Consider the following 20,230-nt stretch of genomic DNA (forward strand, 5'->3'; position numbering starts at 1 on the left):
TGGTTTTTTTGGAGCGTAACTATTTTATTATTCCAATATATAAAATTTATCAATCTTTTCCTCTATATTTTCTGCTCTTTTGTCTTTTCTAAGAAACTATTTCCTACCCTGATGTAGTAAAGATGTATTTTCTTTTAAACTTTCATATTTTTATTTTTTGCGTTTAAATTATTAGCCCACAAAGGACATACATTTCGTGTAAAGTGAGCTAATTTTATTTTTTTATCACAAGCGAGCCAATTGTCCCAACACATAAACTGAAGAGTCCAGACTTTCCTCCATCAATTTACAATGCCGAGTTTTTGCATTGTCTATATTCCTGGTAGTGCTCACCAAGCTGGGGCTTCTGCTAAGCGATAGGGTCCTATAAGGTGTCTCCCAAAATCCATACAGTTGGAGTGAGGCCAGCGGAGAGACGGGGGTTAAAGTTGGGATGGGGGTATCCACCCTTTCTTTAGTTAAAATAGCTGCAGGCACTTCTATCTGTCTTACATATCACAGCACTAAGGTGACGACCATATGAAAGTCTCCAGTCTCTGTTCCCCTCCCTTCTAGGGGGGATTCAGCTTATTCCTTTCTCCTACCTTCCAAGGAGGGAGAGATTTTCCTCCTAAACTGTTATTTTACCTTCTGTGAAGTAGAATTGGGGAGAAAAGAGAAGATGAAAGGGACACAAGGTTTGCTAGGCTAGAGCTGACTAAAGAATGTTTCTGAGTTTGGAAGAGTGTGTGTGGTGTTAGAAAATCAGGAGGGAGAAAAAGGGAACATGAGGGGTGTTGCAGAAACAGGTGAGTGATTAATGACCCACCTGCCACTTAACACCCTCCAGGAGGTGCAAGTGAGCTACACAGTCCTTTAAAATTATTTTATTATTTCTTTTTGGTGGCAGATTGCACTTCAGATACAACAATGCTTTGAGTCTGAACTACATGAGCATTGATTCCATGGAAGATTTCATTTAGAAGAAAAGTCATGACTAAGATGACAGATTGGAACTGCAGCACAGCAATATAACTGGCCACCAGAAAGTACAGATGACCGGGGTTACAATATAACACAAAAAACTGAAAAATCTGGTGATTAATGAGAAAAATATACCATTCTAGAATATCTGGAAGGCACAGAAGGACTCAAATGTTAATCTTCTTCCCACAACCCAGGAGCCCACTAATTGTGAAAATTTGCACTAGTAACCCTAAAACTGAAAAGAAGCAAAGTGAGTGGTTGGCCTTCCCATTTTCCTCTTGTTGTTAAAGCAGAGAGATAGTAAGAGCTGGGGAGAAATGAGTAAGGGAGAGAACAGTACAGAACAGTGCTAGTTCCATCTTGACATTGAGGTGTCACTGCCCTCACTGAATCCTCCCTTGTGGGAGTGGGCTTTACACCTCAACTTGGGGAGCTGAGGGATTCTGGTGTAAAACATTGAAAGAAACTCACAGGGAGAGTTACACCTAGGCCATCCAACTAAGGCTGTCTACAATGGGAACCTAGATTCCTCCAGGTGCTCACCATACCCCCAGGATACCAAGACCTGCCAGAATTCTGAGCACCCAACACTTGCCTTCCAGTGGTTATGAGGAAGAGGAAACAGGTTGGCCTCAGGCACTGTGTGGTGAGAGGGAATGAATCACTCACACTACACCATAGAAATGTAGTAGCCTGAGCAGGAGGAAAAGAGTCAACATGACAAGTATGCAGACTCACTGCAGCAAAAATATAGATAGATAGATGATAAATAGATAGATAGATAGGTAGATACAGGTATTGTATCATGCCAAAGGCACATTAAAATATTCAAAAAAAAACCTAAGCAGAGAAATACAGGAAAATTTACCAATATTCCTTTACTATGCAGAATAGGTTAATAAGAACATGAATTCAAAATTTCAAAGAAGAGGTGATAAAACCATAGAATGAGACCAAAAGTAGCACTACAGACCTAAGTTAAACTGGGAACCAAACAACACTGTGATCACATTATCTCAGACCCAGTAAAATGTTATAACAGCAAAGAACTGAATGGTCACCACTGACAACTGAATTACAAGCAGAAAGCCTTGATTTTTAAATAAATAAACTAGAGAGAAGAGGATCAATATGGAAGAGAGACAAAGATATAATCTAAGGATAACTAGGTCCCTGAAAAGTCACCTCCAACAAATGGAACAAAACACACATTCTTATACACAAGGAAAAACTTCCCCAGAGAGAAAACTGTCCTAATTCTGAAGATCAAAAATAATTATTACCATAATCCAGGAAGATCAAGTAAACTAATTAACATCAAGGGAATCACTTATAAAGGGGCATTTAGGAAAGGAATGGACACAGTACTGAATTTCTCTTAGCCACTATTCAATTTTGTAAGGACGTGAAATTAGTTCTAAGTATTCCAAGGGACATAAAGCATGACCAACAATAGTACACTAAACAAAGATTACATACCAGTATTATAGTTCTAGGCAGATCATCTCAAACATGATAGATCTCAAGAAGCACAACACCCTTAAGCTCAATTTGAAAAAAAAAATGAAAACAAATAAACATAAGACCTACCAACAGTGAAAGGAGGTCAACTGAAAAATTAGGCATGGGATAGGGAAGTAAAACTGGTCCTGAACCTTGGAACAGTTTGCACTTCATATCAACGCTAAACAAGCACGGAAATTGTGTTATAGAATAGAACATAAACATTACAAACATTGACAATATAAAAATAATAACTGAACAATGTCATGAGCTGCAGAGAGGGAAGCTGAGAGAAAGAGAAAGAAATCCTGATCTTATATGTCACGGTAGGGGCTAAATTTAAACTGCATAAAAATCAGAACATGTAGTTCAAATTATTACTCAGAACCTCTTAACATTTTCCATAACCTATTTTCTTATTCTTAAAAAGAGGTCTGTTATATAATAACAGAATTTCTTATAGTGATGAAACCTGTATCTGAAGCCCTATGGTAAGATTACCAGTTGGAGTGCAGAGAACGGGGTGGAGGCACCAACCTGCACCGGGACCAGTTAGAAGGAGGGGTGAGATGTGAGGAAGGAGAACTAGGGAGAAATGAGAAGGCAGAGACAGTGGGGAGGGAACAGAGATAGATTGGAGAGTGATTCAGAAGTAGAACCAGGAAAACTTAGAGACAGGTTACAGAGTATGTATAGAGGGATCACAAAGGGCATCCATGTGAGGCCAAGCCAGAAGCAGTAGCCAAAGTCCAAAGGCAAGCCCAAGAGAGGCAAAGTCAAGGGCAGAGCAAGAGAGTAGGAGTCTTATGCAGAAGCTACCAGTGGTAATGGGTTCCTCCCCCTCTGTTTCCTTTGATCCTATGGCCATTTAGCAGCAGTGCTCAGATCTGACTTTGTCCACCTGAATCAAAAGCCATGCAGAGGACGGCTGCACCATGCACCCCTGGCAAGTTCTGTTCCCCGATAACGTAAGCATGTGGAGACAGAAGCAACCTCTGAGACCCTGTCTCTGGAATTTCAACCAAATCCTCTTTCAGCTCTCACACAAGCACAGGCAGTCCATATAGGGTTGGCGCAAATAGCACATGGAACCACCTTTTGCCATTTAGCAGGTGCCCTTGTCTTTTCTACTCCTCACACCTGGAGAGGCGTCCCAGGCCTGAGCACAGGGATTCCTAAACGAGCACATCCTCTGTAGAGCTGACTTGGAGCCTCTGCTCCTGAGAGCCTCTCCCCAGACGCAGGATGCAGGCTCCTCATCTGGCTTTTTCAAAGATGCCTGTTTTGGAGATTTGGCTGCACCTCTCTGTAAGCCTCGTGCTTTGTCAGGGTTGGCATAGTCTGAGTGCTTTATGTGAACTAACCTGTTTACACCCCTGGGCACCCCTTTGCAGCAGATTGTGCTTTGCAGAGATGACCATACCATTGCCACCCTGTCTATGGGTGAGTGTGGCATGAGACTTTGATGCTCCTCCCAGAGAAGTGGTGTCTCCTTGAGAGTGGAACTGTTGTGACTGCTCCATCTGCGGAGTCTGGTGGAGTGATTTCTGAGGTCGGTTCTCTGAAGATGATGCAGCTTCCACTTTGCTTCCTAGAATACTCCTCAGAGCCTTCAGCTGCCTTATAGCAACCCAACTGCCCTGAGGAGAGAGATGACAGCCGTCCCCCACTGCTTCATGTACTCACCCCCAGTTCCAGCTCCAGTCACTGCCCAACTACCACAACCCCAGCAGAGAGACTGAGCTAACTCTGTCCAGCAGAGCCCTTCTGAATTGATGACCCACAAAACCTGTGAGAGAGAACATGATGGCTGCCATTCTAAACCACTACATTTGGTGATTTATTATGCAGCAATAAATGATAGTCAGACACAGGTACTTTTATTATCCCCCATTTAATCAATGAGGGCACTGAGGTACAGAAAAACTAACTCCCCCACAGTGATGCAGCTACTGGGTGGCAGAGCCAGGATTTTAATCTCCAAACTGTCTGGTTCTGGAATGCCTACTCTTAACCAGTTTTCTATACCACTTGCTGCAAGACCAGATGGGAGGGAAGAAGTACTGGGAGCCAGATGGGCTTGTCTTGGGTCCTGACCCCCACTCAGCTGCCTCACCTTCATTACTAAGCTCTGTGCTTCAGAGACCTCTATACTGCGATGCCCATAAGACCATCACCGTGATTTTCATATCAGCTCAAGTGTTTGTCTTGCTTGTGGGATGTTTTCCTTTTCCAAAGCTGTAGTGACTATTTCCTTAAGGACCTAAGAGAGTATAAAAATCTGTTCAGTAAAATGTATAACCACATTGTGCTCCTTAAACAGATTCAACAATAATCAGCACCAAATTAGACAAGGTGAGGTCTTTTCTTGTCATCAAGGTCATTCTTTCCCCAGGGAAGGATAATGGGGAGCTAGCAGAGAGCTGAGGAGAAACCAGAAATTTAAGTCTAAATTCATATGCAAAAGGATGAATTATCTTCTGGTTGGTTCTATCTAAAGGGAAGGTTTATGTCATATCATGGGACCAGCAACATTGTTCAGGCCCAGCCCCAGCTGATATGTCTGGACATCAGGAGCCATGGCAGTGGCAGCACCTGTTCTATTGCCTATCCCTGCTTTTACTGAAAACCTCTATGAAGTCTCCATGCTCCACTATGGAGTTGTCTTAGAATTGAAAAAACGTGGGTGGTTTCAAAAATTAGATGTTTTCTTCTTTTTGAATATGTATAATAGAAAAAGTATATTTATGATTAGCTCTGTGTCTTGGGGAAATGGATCTCAAGGAAGTTTCTTTGTTTGCAGAGGGTCAGTGAGAAAGAGACAGAGTGAAAAGACCAGAGGGAGGAGGCTGAAGCCAGCACAGTGGAACAGAGCATATGGAGACTCCTAGAGAGAGAGCAGGCCTGGAACTGGTGGGTTATAAGAACACAATTTTGTTTTTCTGTGTGTGCTGCAAGGTTACCCTTCCTCTGGCTTTCCTCGAAACCTTCCTCACAGCATACTACTGCTGCTGGTGTCAGAGTCAGGGTTTCTCTTACTGTGCTGTTGTGTTGTGGTCATTGATGGATGCAGTAAAGCGCTGACTCTGAGCTCATGGGAAAATAGAAAGTTCCACATAACATGGGCCACCTTCAGATAACATTGATAAACAAATGAATCATTCACAATGATGGTGAACAAATCCCACCTCAACAACTTGTTTACTTAATTGATCATTTTTATCTTTATTGGGAAATGTCACACAATGAATCACTGTTTAACATTTAATTGTAGGATCATTTTTCATACTGAAAAAATTTGGCAACTAAAATAAAACTCTGTTAAGATTTGTGATAAAACTGTAGAGAGCAGCAATTATCTTTGGGGAAGGAATGTCCTTACTTAAAAATTGTTGTTTTCCAGGGTACTCAGTGTCCCCAGAAGAAGTAATGCAATGTAATTTAATTTTTATGTGTGAAAAATATTTCCATTGCAGAAAGGGTCTGACAAATTATTGAAACCGAGAGAAAATATTTTTGGTCAGTATAGTGCATGTCAATAGTATACAGGCATACCTCGTTTTATTGTGCTTCACTTTATTGTGCGTCACAGATATGGTGGTTTTTTACACATTGAAGATTTGCGGCAACCCTGAGTCTAGCAATTCTATTGGTGCCATTTTCAACAGCAGCTGTTCACTTTGTGTCTCTGTCGCATTTTGGTAATTCTCACAACATTTCAAGCTTTTTCTTTATTATATTTTTTATGGTGATCTGTGATCAGTGATTTTTGATGTTACAACTGTAGTTGTTTTGGGGCACCACAAATCCCTCCAATATAAGACTTCGAATGTAACTGATAAATGTGTTGTGTTTTCTGACTGCTCCACTGACCAGCTGCTCCTCCATCTGTCTTCCTCTTCTTGGGCCTCCCTATTCCCTGAGACACAAAAATATTGAAATTAGGCCAATTAATAACCTTACAATGGTTTCTAAGTGTTCAAGTAAAAGGAAGAGTCGCATGTCTCTCACTTGAAATCAAAAGCTGGAAATGATTAAGTTTAGTGGGGAAGGCACGTCGAAAGCTGAGATAGGCTGAAAGCAGTTAGCCAAGTTGTGAATGCAAAGGAAAAGTTCTTTAAGGAAATTTTAAATGCAACTCCAGTGAACACAGGAATGGTAAGGAAGCAAAATTGCTGATTTGGAGAAAGTTTATTAATGGTCTACATAGAAAATCAAATCAGCCACAACATTCCCTTAAACCAAAGCCTAATCCAAAGCAAGACCTTAACTTTCTTCAATTCTGTGAAGGCTGAGAGAGGTGAGTAAGCTTCAGCAGAAAAGTTTGAAGCCGTCAGGGGCTGGTTCTTGAGGCTTAAGGGAAGGGTCATCTCCATAACATCAAAGTGCAAGGTAAAGCCGCAAGTGCTAATGTAGAAGATACAGCAACTTATACAAAAGATCTGGCTAAGGTAATGGATGAAGGTGGCTACACTAAGAAACAGATATTTATTGTAGATGAAACAGCCTTCTGTTAGAAGGAGATGCCGTCTATGACTTTCATAGCTAGAGAGGTGAAGTCAATGCTTGGCTTCAAAGCTTCAAAGGACAGGCTGACTTTCTTGTTAGGGGCTATCACAGCTGGTAACTTTAAATCGAAGCCAATGTTCATTTTCCATTCTGAAAATCCTAGGGCTCTTAAGAATTATGCTAAATCTACTCTGTTTGTGCTCTATAAACAGAACAACAAAGCCTGGATGACATCTGTTTACAACATGGTTTAATGAATATTTTAAGCCCAATGTTGAGACCTGCTGCTCAGAAAAAAAAGAGATTTCTTTCAAAATATTACTGTTCATTAACAATGCACCTGATCACCCGAGAGTACTGATGGAGATGTACAATGAGATTAATGTCGTTTTCATGTCTGCTAACACAACATCCATTCTGCAGCCCATGGATCAAGGAGTAAATTTTACTTTCAAGTCTTATTATTTAAGAAATAAATTTTGTAAGGCTATACCTGCCATAGATAATGATTCCTCTGATGGATCTGGGCAAACTAAATTGAAAACCGTCTGGAAAGGATCCACCATTCTAGATTCCATGAAGAACATTTGTGATTTATGAGAAGAGGTCAAAATATTAATATACACAGGAGTTTGAAGAAGTTGATTCCAACCCTCATGGATGACTTGGAGGGGTTCACGACAAGTGAAGGAAGGAACTACAGATGTGGTAGAAGTAGCAAGAGAACTAGAATTAGAAGTGGAGCCTGAGGATGTGACTGAATTGCTGCAATCTCATGATAAAACTTTAATGACTGAGGAGCTGCTTCTCATGGATGAGAAAAGAAAGTGGTTTCTTGAGATGGAATCTACTCCTGGTGAAGAGACTTGGAAGATTATTGAAATGACAACAAAGGATTTATAATATTACATAAACTTAGTTGATAAAGCAGCATCAGGGTTTGAGAGGATTGACTCCAATTTTGAAGAAGTTCTACTGTGGGTAAAATGCTATCAAATAGCATTACATACTACAGATAAATCATTCACAAAAGGAAGAATCAACCGATGCAGCAAACTTCATTTTTGTCTTATTTTAAGAAATTGCTGCAGCCACCCCAACCTTCAGCAACCACCACCCTGATGAGTAAGCACCCATCAACATCAAGGCAAGACCCTCCACCAGCAAAATAATTATGACCTGGTGATGATGGTAAGAATTTTTAGCAATAAATATTTTGAAATTATGGTATGTACATTTTTAAGACATTATTGTACTATTGTATAGTCTACTGCACATTTAATAGACTACAGTACAGTATAAACATAATTTTTACATGCACTGAGAAACAAAAACTAATGTGACTCACTTTATTGCAATATTTGTTTTATTGCAGTGGTCTGGACCCGAACCTGCAAATATCCTCAGTGTATGCCTGTGCACAAATTCAGGAATAAGAGCAAAGACATAGTGCAAGGCCAGCAAATAAAATCTGAGAAGGTGATGGTCTAGTACAATGACTCTCACACTTGAGGTACATCAGGATCTCCTGGAGATCTGTCCAAACAATGTTGCTGGGCCCTATCCCCAGAATTTCTGCTTCAGTATTTCTGAGTTGAAACCAAGGCATTTTCATTTCTAACAAGTTTCTAACTGATGCTGTTGGTTGGTCCAAGAACCACACCTAGAAACCAGATGTGATAGAAAACATGCTTTGCGTTTGATGTCAGTCTGTCCTTGATTCAAATCATTTTGGCACCATTTACTTGCATATCACCATGAGTGTGTTTTTAATTTATCTGATTATTTTCTCTTTTCTTTTTAAATAAAAGACAGCTTTCAAGATGAGCATAGGGATTAAATGAGATTGTGTAAATTACATAGTTGAAAGGTATCAGTGTAGGCATTTAATAAATAATAATGATTTTGCCTAATCTTCATGAAAACCTTTTCCAAACTACTAAATATTTGCCTTGTTTAGGAAACTATGTAGGAAAATAGAAGTTTCTTGATATTAAATGCTTTATTCAATCTTTAAAGAAGCATTTCAGTACTTACTGTATACCAGACATTAGGCTAGTTACTGGGATTTGCCTTGTTATATAATTGTTTTACTAACTAGGCAATAATCTTACCTTTTGAAAAACTCTGTCTTGGAATAAAGCTAAATGAGCTAGATGTCAGTGTGGAGAATCTCCATTAGCAGGAAGGGAACTGGCAATACACAGGCACCTGGAGCTGCAGCTGCCACATACCCCTCCCACTGGCTGTGAAATGGGGTGACTGGACTTCGTTTGTTTATCACTGTTCTTACAATGCTAGTCCAGGGCACGTTCAAGGTTCATTTACATGCATCTGCCAGATTCTCTGATGTTTCATGGTTTCTCCACTTAGTAAATAATTTGCACTTAAAGATAAGCATTTCCTCCACTGTGTTAAAAATGAATGTTTCTAAGCAGACATTGGACACTCTGCTCTGCTTGAACAGAACAATTTTGCTCATGAAGCATGTTTTAAATAAAGGCGATGGTGCAGACGCTGTTGATTTGATATTCTGAATCTGGCCCATCACTTTCTCTTGTGTAATTTTGGGAAAGGGCTTGGTCTTATTTTCCTCCTCTAACGAAATGAAAAGATAATTTTTAATTTGCAAGACTCTTGTAAGTACAAAAGGTAATTTATATGAAGGACTTTTAATGCATTTAGTATATTTCAAAAACTGTTTTTGAGATATTTGTGACTGAGGTATTTAAGATACACATGTGCTCCTTGATTTCAATTACTCCAACCCCAGGACTTTCTGCAGACCTCAGATTTTATTCATTGGTGTTTACCTTGAATTCCAGGACCTCCAACTCACTTCTTTTTCCAAACCTCTTAACAATTGAGTATGTAAAGAAGCAAAAGTATTCTGGCAGATGATTCTTATAAGGCAAGACAAGGCAAACATATAGTCTTTCCACATGACCTGATGACCTAATATTCATTAATAGGTAAATTTTGTCACAACCAGTTGTCTTTCCCCCACCTCCTTCCATTTCCACCTCCTGATCTATCTCCTCTCTTACCTCTCACTTTCATTTCAGTTCACCTTGAACAATCATCCTACAACATAGAAAATGTTTACAGTGTATATAGATATGGAGGGTAGTGCACTGTACTTGTCAGACACAACCTAAGTAAAAGAGTTACAGGAATGGAATCCTGTAATGGATACATTAAGACTTTCCCCACATCTTTTTTTTTTTTTTTTTCACAACCACCAGGAGCTAGGAGTGTAAGAGATTGGGGAGGGAGCGGTTTATACCTGGGAATAAAAAAGAGGATGAGACATCAGGATTGGGCAAGGTGAGCCTCACATCTCAATGGAATCTGACAGTCTCAGTCAATCCAGCTGGTAGCTCGAGAGCAAAGATTGCCTGAAAAGAGAGTCCTATATTAGTTTGGAATGTCCAGACTCTGGTATCTCAGCCATGTTTAGTCACTGGCCGGAGCTGCTAAGGAAGAGTAGCAGCTCAGAATCTGAGATTGGCTTCTGAAATTTCTAACCTCTGGGGGCTGTCACCTAAGTGCACTTTTTTCAGGGATGTCTGAGGGGTGCTTCCATACCATTGGAGTGACAGTTCTGTCAGCTGAACCCTGGTCTGCCTGATTCCAAAGCTGATGCTTGTTCCATCATTTCACCCAAGTTCTTTGTTGTACATGGGTGATGAGGTCCACTAAGGAGATAGGTCTGGTTGCATTTGATATTCTTGGGATTCCAGAATCTCAGGAGGATATCCATAAATACATTTGAGGGTATTCATCATGCCTTGGTTCTGTCTTTCACCTGGTGCTTCAGCCCCACACACACGTGGAGGAGGCTGAGGTTGGCCAAAACCACATTCCCTGGTCTATCTTTCCCAGGAGCCTGGTTTTGAGGTGACAGACATTTGCCCAGATATTAATAAAAAATAGTTATTTCATACTGTTGTTTATATCACCCTTTATTGATATAAGGAAAAGATTTAGTAAGAGATAAGGTGGAATTCAGGCACCAAAAAATTAATATGCAATATTTGTTATGTTTGTTTTTAAATGACAACTTTTAAGATTACTTCCTTATATTAACACTAGTTATGATCATCCAGCTCCATTTTTCTCCCTTATTTGCCACTGTTTTGGATTACAGTAAAAGCTCACAGGCTCATGCCTGGTAAAAAACTATAAATGGACTCAGGCACTGAGAGGATCCTTCTCAAGTAGAAGGCAGAAACCACACCTAAACTCCAAAGTAAATTCAAAATTCTTCTTTGTAATTTCCAGTTTCAGTTCTAGTATACAGAGATCTTGGGTAATAATTCCCAACCTTGTTATAGGAAAAAGCAGGGCAAACTGAAAATCAATAACTTTACTTAGGTCCATCAGAGAACTGAACCTGCAGGGCAAACTGCCACCCCAGAATCTGGAGAAACCAGAACTTAGAGTGAATGAGACATGGCTGAGGTCTACTTACCTCAGGTGAAGCTGCTGGAACCAATACCTAGTAGAAACATGTAAATGCTAATTTTGACAGATAGTTGGAGGACATGTGTGGACTAACCTAAAACTAAAACGCTCTTAAGAGACACAGCCTTAGTGCACCCCAGAATTTTATGGGCTTCAACTCTGAGAAAACAGCTAGATTCTTGTGGTGAAGATCTAGAAAGATACCTTCAGGCCTCTAGCAGAGGAAAGAGAAGAATAACCACTGTGAAATAAGCCCAGAGACTTTTCCATAACAAAGACCTAGTCTCCAAGGGAAAGAACTTTGCCAGAGACTTGTCCCAGGTGGGGAAAGTGAATTACTTCCATCCCAGGCCCCTCCACATTTCATGTCTCATTTAAGGATAAAAAATAATCAAAAGGGATTACGTCTTCAAGGAAACAGATTGTGAATTCTGTAGTTAGAGGACAGAGAAACCAAAAACCACCTCAATGGAGAAATATTTTTGAAGGTCACATTCTAGGAAAAAAAACCCTAAGATTTAATAAGAAAATTATAGAATGCTATTTCTAACCCACACTTTACCATTACACAAAAAAAGAACCTAATGTAATACAATAGCAGTAAATTAAAACTGAAAAAGTTATGAGACATACATTCTCTCTGAGGAGGAGTATATAGGAAACCCCTAAGGTCTAGTGTTGACTAAAACAGGGACATGAGAGGAATTTGAAGCCCTTGGTACCTATAACTTCAGCAAACATTAAACACAGACCACCTACTAACCAGAGTAACATAACTCCTCACACTTAAGGCCTATTTACCTCAGTTTCTATTGCCAGATTTGAAATGTCTGGATTTCAGCAAAAAATTACAAGGTGTGAAAAGACCCAAGAAAAAGACATAGTTTGAAGAGACAAAGCATTATAAGAACCAGACCTAGATATGACACAGATGTTGGAATTATCAGAGAACATAAAAGAACTATGATTAATTTGTTAAGGTCTCTAGTGAAAAAAGTAGACAACATGCAAAAGAAATTAAAATGCTAAGAAAGAATCAAAAATAAATAGTAAAAATCAAAAGTACTATAGTAACAATGAAGAATGCCTACATGGTCTCATCAGTAAACTTGATGCAGCCAAGGAAAAAGCCAACACACTTGAAGATAAGACTACTGAAACTTCCCAGACTAAAGTGCAAAGAAAAAGAAAAAAGAAAAGAAAAGAAAAACATAATAATAATAATAAATAAAACAGAACAAATCATTTAGGAAATGTGGTATAATATCAAAAGATGTAATACATGAATAATTAGTATATCAGAAAGAGAAGAATGAGTGAATGGGGCAGAAGAAATATTTGAAATAATAATAGTCAAGAACTTTCCAAAATGTAAAATAAACACCAAACCACCATAGATCAGGAAGCTCAGAAAACACCAAGCAAGAGAAATACTGCCCTCCTCCCATACACCAACACATATTGTATTAAAGTTGCAGAAAACCAGACAAAGAAAAAAGGACAAAGCCCAAATTGGGGTGGGGGGGTATTATATACAGAGAAACATGGATATGAATTACAGTGGACTTCTTATCAGAAACCATGCAAGCAAGAGAGTGGAAAAAATATCTGAAGTATGGAAAGCAAAAGCTACCAGCCTGGAATTCTATATTGAGAAAGATATTGTTCAAATGTCAAAGAGAAATATTTTTTCAGAAAAAAATAAACAAATTTTAAAAAGCTGAGAAAATTCATCATCAGCATAAATGCCCATCAAGAAGTGTTGAAAAACTTCTTCAGGTGGAAAAAAAATTATGTAAGTCAGACACTAAGATATATATAAATTAAGGAAGATAATCATAAAATTAATAAATGAGTGTAAAATATTTTATTTTTCTAATTCTTAATTGATCTAAAAGGTAACTGTTTATGGCCAAAAGGCACATGAAAAACTTCTCAGCATCACTAACTTTAGAGAAATGCAAATCAAAACTACTATGAAGTATCACCTCATACCAGTTAGAATGGGCATCATCAGAAAATCTACAAACAACAAATGCTGGAGAGGGTGTGGAGAAAAGGGAACCCTCTTGCACTGTTGGTGGGAATGTAAATTGATATAGCCACTATGGAGAACAGTATGGAGGCCCCTTAAAAAACTAAAAATAGAACTACCATATGACTCAGCAATCCCACTACTGGGCATATACCCAGAGAAAATCATAATTCAAAAAGACACATGCACCCCAATGTTCATTGCAGCACTATTTACAATAGCCAGGTCATGGAAGCAACCTAAATGCCCATCAACAGACAAATGGGTAAAGAAGATGTGGTACAAATATACAATGGAATATTACTCAACCATAAAAAGGAATGAAATTGGATCATTTGTAGAGACGAGAATGGACCTAGAGACTGTCATACAGAGTGAAGTAAGTCAGAAAGAGAAAAACAAATATTGTATATTAATGCATATATGTGGAATCTAGAAAAATGGTACAGATGAACCAGTTTGCAAAGCAGAAATAGAGACACAAATGTAGAGAAGAAATGTATGGACACCAAGGGAGGAAAGTGGGGTGGTGGGTGGTTGTGGTTGTGGGGTGAATTGGGAGATTGGGATTGACATATATACACTACTACGTATGAAATAGATAAGTAATAAGAACTTGCTGTATTAAAAAAAACTAAAATTCAAAAAAAAATAAATAAAAGGTAACTGTTTAAAACAATAATAGACAATATGTTGTGTGATTACAGTATCTGGACAAATTGGATGAATGACAGCAATATCCAAAAGAGTGAGAGGGAGAAATAAAGAACACTGTATTATAAGGTACATCCACTGCATGTGAAATGTTATACTGTCATTTGAAAGTGGAGTTTTATTAGTTAAAAATGTATATTGTGAACACTAGGGCAACTACAATTTTTTTAAAATAATGTTTGATATGGTAAGCCATGACATAAAATGAATTTATAAAAAATTCTCAAAATAAGAGAAGACATCAAGAGGAGAAAAAACAAGGGAGAAATGCAATCAATAGAAAATAGTAATAAATATAGATATTAATACATCAATAAAAATACCAAAGTTGTCAGAGTTGATTAAAAAAACAAGACTCAACTATAAGTTGTCTATAAGAAATCCACTTTAAAGGTAAAGACTCAGATAGGATAAAAGTAACGGAATGGTGAAAATATATCATACTAACACTAATCAAAAGACAACTGCAGTAGCTTTATGAATTTCAGACAAAGCGGACTTCAGAGCAAGAAATATTATCTGGGATAAAGAGTCATATTACCTAATAATAGAGGGTTTAATTTGCTAAAAAACAAAAGCAAAAAACCCCACACAAACTTAAATACATATGTACTTGAAAATAAAAAGCATCAAAATACATGAGGTAAAAACTTATAAATCTGAAGGAGAAACAGACAATTCATCTATTATAGTTAGAGAGTTCAACATCTGTCTTAAAGTAATTGATAGACGATGCAGGCAGAAAATCAGTAACGATATAGTTGAACTGAATGGCACCATCAATCAACTAGATCTAATTGACATTTATAGAATGCTTCATTCAACAGTGGCAGAACACACATTCTTCTCAAGCTCAAGTGGAACATTTACCAAGATCTGGGCCATAAAACACACCTTAACAAATTTAAAAGAATAGATATCATACAAAGTATGTTCTCAGACCAAAGGGGAATTAAACTAAAAATCAATAATAGAAAGATAGTTGGAAAGTCTCCCAAAGATTTGAGAATTAAACACACTTATTAATAACACATGGGTAAAAGAATTCTCAAAAAATATTTTAAACTACATAAAAGTGAAAAATAAATTATCAAAATTGTTGGATGCAGTGAAAAACAATACTTGGAGGGAAATTTATAGCAATAAATACATATATTAGAAAAGAAGAATAAATTAATAACATAAACTTCCACCTTAGGAAACTAGAGAAACAACTTAAGCTTAATGCAAGCAAAATAATAAATAAATAATTAGAAAAAATACAGTAAAATGACATTGAAATTAGTACAATAGAGGAAATCAATAAAATGACTGAATAGATCAATAAAGGTGATAAATCTCTTGTCAAGCCAAACAGGAGAAAAAAGAAAGAATTTGCACCTTTCAATATTAAAACTGTAAAGGGATCATCGTAACTGATTGCCTGGCAATTAAAAGAATAATAAAGGAAAGCTATGATGACTTTATTCACTTAAGTTTTATAATTTAAATGAAATGCAACAATTCTTGAAAGATACAAATGAACAAAATGCATACAAGGAAAGAAAAACAGAATAGCCCTTTATCTATTAAAGAATTAGTCACTGTCAAAAAACAAATTACAAGGCTAAGGTAGTGAACTCTTCCAAATATTTAAGTAAGAAATAATAACAAATTTTCATAATCACTTCCAGAAAATAGAAGCAGAGGAAACATTTTCTACTCATTCTATGAGGCTGACATTACTTTAAAACCAAAATCAGATAACACACAAGAAAAGAAAACTACAGAGCGATATCTCACATGTGAAAACTCTCAACAAAATATTAGCAAATTAAATTCAACAATGTAAAAAAGAATTATACTCCTAATTGTGTAACTAAGTGATACATATTACAGGAGTGCAAACCTGGTTCAATATTCAAAAATCAATCAATGCAGGTTGATTGACATCAGTAAAATGGCAGAGTAGGAAATATCAGTCTTTGTACCCACCCACCCCAAAATGAGACAATTAGACAGCTGACCACGAAGAAAAATAGCCCAGGAGAGCTCAATTGTCCAATTAAAAACATACAACAACACAATGGAGGAAAAACACCAGAGAATAACCACAAAGAAAGGATCGTTGCAGAGTCCAGCATCACTGAGATGTCTAAAGATGATGGCTAGGAACAAAGAAGCGTGGGGGCTGTTCACATCAGCCACTCAGTGAGTACTAATGTGGTCCTCCTCCAGTGGGATGCTCTACAGAGGGCCCCAGAACCATTGCCACTGAAGACCTTAACATCCTTAGTGACAGCTGTGAATTCTCCACAGCTTTCACAGTAGACGACCCAGTAGTGTTTGTCAGTGCAGACCCCAGAAGCTTGCTGCACATAGGACACAAGGAGCTTTTGCCACTGAGATAAGTGACAACCCACAATCCAGATCCTAGCTCTGCAGCTGTGCTGTGCACACACATGTTTCAGACTATGGCTCTGTGATTGCTCCACATGCACATGTATCTCAGGCACCAGAGCCACCACTGCTGTGGGCTAGCCAGCATCCCAACTCCAGAGCTCCTGTTTCTCCATATGTACCTATACTTCAGACCCTGGCCCTTGGCTGCTCAGTGTGCACCTTCATTACACATGCCAGAGCCACCACTGCTATGGATTAGTCCACGCTTCAAACACTGTCACTTTGCAAGTGTCCTCTCTCTAGTCCCTGACTCCATTGTTTTTCAACCACCCATGACTCAGGCACTGGAGCCATGATTGCTGCAAGCTAGCCAGTACCCCAGATCTCTGTAAATCAGATACCAGTGCTACCACCAACCTAAGGTCAACCACAAGTCAGATCAAGTATCAAGAAGGATGCCCTCAGCCACAACATCCCCCATGGGAGTAAAAACGATCAAAGGGTTACCTGGAGCCCCTGCCACTGAAGAAACCAACAGCTTTCACCAGCACAGTAGACTACCGGTAGACTTGGCCATTGAGGATCCCTGAAATCTTTGTCAAAGCTGAACTCAGTTGTAGAAGCTGCATGGAGAATATGCTGCTGGATGTCCCTTGGATCTGTGACCACCACTCCCCAACCTACCATTACCCTCACACACACCCACAGACAAAATTCCTTCCCCAACAAAATCAGTCGACAAAGACTGGAAGAGCTAGTTATTCCATCATATGCACAGGCATTAATGCAAGCCCACAAGAAACATGAAAAATCAAGGAAATGAAGAGACCTTCAAGATGGCGGAAGAGTAAGACAAGGAGATCACCTTCCTCTCCACAAATACATCAGAAATACATCTACATATGGAACAACTCCTACAGAACACCTACTGAACACTGGCAGAAGACCTCAGACTTCCCAAAAGGCAAGAAACTCCCCATGTACCTGGGTAGGGCAAAAGAAAAAAGAAAAAACAGAGACAAAAGAATAGGGATGGGACCTGCACCTCTGGGAGGGAGCTGTGAAGGAGGAAAGGTTTCCACACACTAGGAAGCCCCTTCACTGGTGGAGATGCGGGTAGCAGGGGGGAAGCTTCGTAGCCACAGGGGAGAGGACAGCAACAGGGGTGCAGAGGGCAAAGCGGAGAGATTCCCTCACAGAGGATTGGTGCTGACCAGCACTCACTAGCCCAAGAGGCTTGTCTGCTCACTCACCGGAGCAGGCAGGGGCTGGGACCTGAGGATCTGACTTCAGAGTTCAGAACCCAGGGAGAGGACCGGGGTTGGCTGCGTGAACACAGCCTGAAAGGGGCTAGTGTGCCACAGTTAGACGGGAGGTAGACCAGGAAAAATTCTGGAACTGCCTAAGGGGCAAGAGACCATTGTTTCGGGGTGCGCGAGGAGAGGGGATTCAGAGCACCACCTAAACGAGCTCCAGAGATGGGTGTGAGCCACGGCTATCAGAGCAGACACCAGAGACGGGCATGAAACGCCAAGGCTGCTGCTGCAGCCACCAAGAAACCTGTGTACAAGCACAGTTCACTCTCCACACCTCCCCTCCCAGGAGCCTGTGCAGCCTGCCACTGCCAGGGTCCCGTGATCCAGGGACAACTTTCCCCGGAGAACACACGGTGCACCTCAGGCTGTTGCAACATCACACTTGCCTCTGCAGCCGCAGGCTTGCCCCACATTCCGTACCCCTCCCTCCCCTTGGCCTGAGGGAGCCAGAGCCCCCTAATCAGTTGCTACTTTAACCCCATCCTGTCTGAGTGAAGAAAAGATGCACTCAGGCGACCTATACACAGAGGCGGGCCAACCCAAAGCTGAACCCCAGGAGCTGAACAAAGAAGAGAAAGGGAAATTTCTCCCAGCTCCCTCAGGAGCAACGGATTAAATCTCCACAGTCAATTTGATGTACCCTGCATCTGTGGAATACTTGAACAGACAACAAATGATCCCAAAATTCAGGCAGTGGACTTTAGGAGCAATGATATATATATTTTTTTTCCTTTTTCTCTTTTTATGAGTGTGTATGTGTATGCTTCTTTGTGTGATTTTGTCTCTATAGTTTTGCTTTTGCCATTCGTCCTAGGGATCTGTCTATCCGTTTTTGTTGTGATTTTTTTTTTTTGGTGTTATTTTATTTTATTTTATTTATTTATTTTTTATAATTTTTTAGTATACTTTGTAGTACTTGTTATCATTGCTGGATTTGTTTTTTGCTTGGGTTGCTCTTTTCTTTCTTTCTGTTTTTTTTTTCCTTTTTATTACTTTAAAATTTTTTTATTTTTAATAATTATTTTTTTATTTTTTATTTTATTAACTATTTATTTTTATTTTTTTCTCTTTTCTCTTTTTTTTAAGTGCTTAGGAAATGTCAGTATCATTAATGTCATATATATATATATATTGAATTTTATTTTACTAATTTTTTATACAGCATGTTCTTATTAGTTATCCATTTTATACATATTAGTGCATATATGCCAATCCCAATCTCTCAATTCATCACACCACCAACACCCCGCCACTTTCTGCCCTTGGTGACCATAGGTTTGTTCTCTATATCTGTGTCTCTACTTCTGCCATGCAAACCGGTTCATCTGTACTATTTTTCTAGGTTCCACATGTATGCATTAATATACGATATTTGTTTTTCTCTTTCTGACTTACTTCACTCTGTATGACAGTCTTTAGATCCATCCACGTCCTTAAAAATGACCCAATTTCGTTCCCTTTTATGGCTGAGTAATATTCCATTTTATATATGTACCACATCTTCTTTATCCATTCATCTGTCGATAGGCATTTAGGTTGCTTCCATGACCTGGCTATTGTAAATAGTGCTGCAATGAACATTCGGGTGCCTGTGTCCTTTGAAATTATGTTTTTCTCTGCGTATATGCCAGTAGTGGAATTGCTGGGTTATATGGTAATTCTATTTTTAGTTTTTTAAGGAACCTCCATACTGTTCTCCATAGTGGCTGTATCATTTTACATTCCCACCAACAGTGCAAGAGGGTTCCCTTTTCTCCACACCCTCCCCAGCATTTATTGTTTGTAGATTTTCTGATGATGCCCATTCTAACTGGTGCGGGGTGATACCTCATTGTAGTTTTGATTTGCATTTCTCTAATAATTAGTGATGTTTAGCAGCTTTTCATGTACTTCTTAGCCATCAGTATGTCATCTTTGGAGAAATGTCTATTTAGGTCTTCTGCCCATTTTTGGATTGGGTTGTTTGTTTTTTTTAATATTGAGTTGCATGAGCTGTTTATATATTTTGGAGATTAATCCTTTGTCCATTGATTCCTTTGCAAATCTTTTCTCCCATTCTGAGGGTGGTCTTTTCGTCTTGTTTATGGCTTCCTTTGCTGTGCAAAAGCTTTGAAGTTTCATTAGGTCCCATTTTTAAATTTTTGCTTTTATTTCCATTACTCTAGGAGGTGGATCAAAAAAGATCTTGCTGTCATTTATGTCAAAGAGTGTTCTTCCTATGTTTTCCTCAAAGAGTTTTATAGTGTCCAGTCTTACATTTAGTTCCCTAATCTATTTTGAGTTTATTTTTGTGTATGGTGTTAGAGAGTGTTCTAATTTCATTCTTTTACATGTAGCT

General features: G+C 38.9%; 1 long non-coding RNA gene across 2 annotated transcripts; it reads right to left on the bottom strand.

Moving 5' to 3' along the window:
• Positions 1–140: 140 nt before the first annotated feature.
• Positions 141–11,321, bottom strand: LOC309662703. Of its 2 annotated transcripts, XR_014264897.1 has the most exons (3): positions 10,567–11,321; positions 10,265–10,376; positions 141–6,388 (listed from the first exon to the last, which is right to left on the bottom strand). It is a non-coding gene; the product is annotated as an uncharacterized lncRNA (long non-coding RNA). The 2 variants fall into 2 exon arrangements; XR_014264898.1 differs by having other exon boundaries at positions 10,265–11,321.
• Positions 11,322–20,230: the final 8,909 nt, after the last annotated feature.

The sequence above is a fragment of the Balaenoptera physalus genome (genome assembly GCF_965194825.1).
Source record: "Balaenoptera physalus genome assembly, chromosome: 6".
Classification (NCBI taxonomy): Eukaryota; Metazoa; Chordata; class Mammalia; order Artiodactyla; family Balaenopteridae; genus Balaenoptera; species Balaenoptera physalus.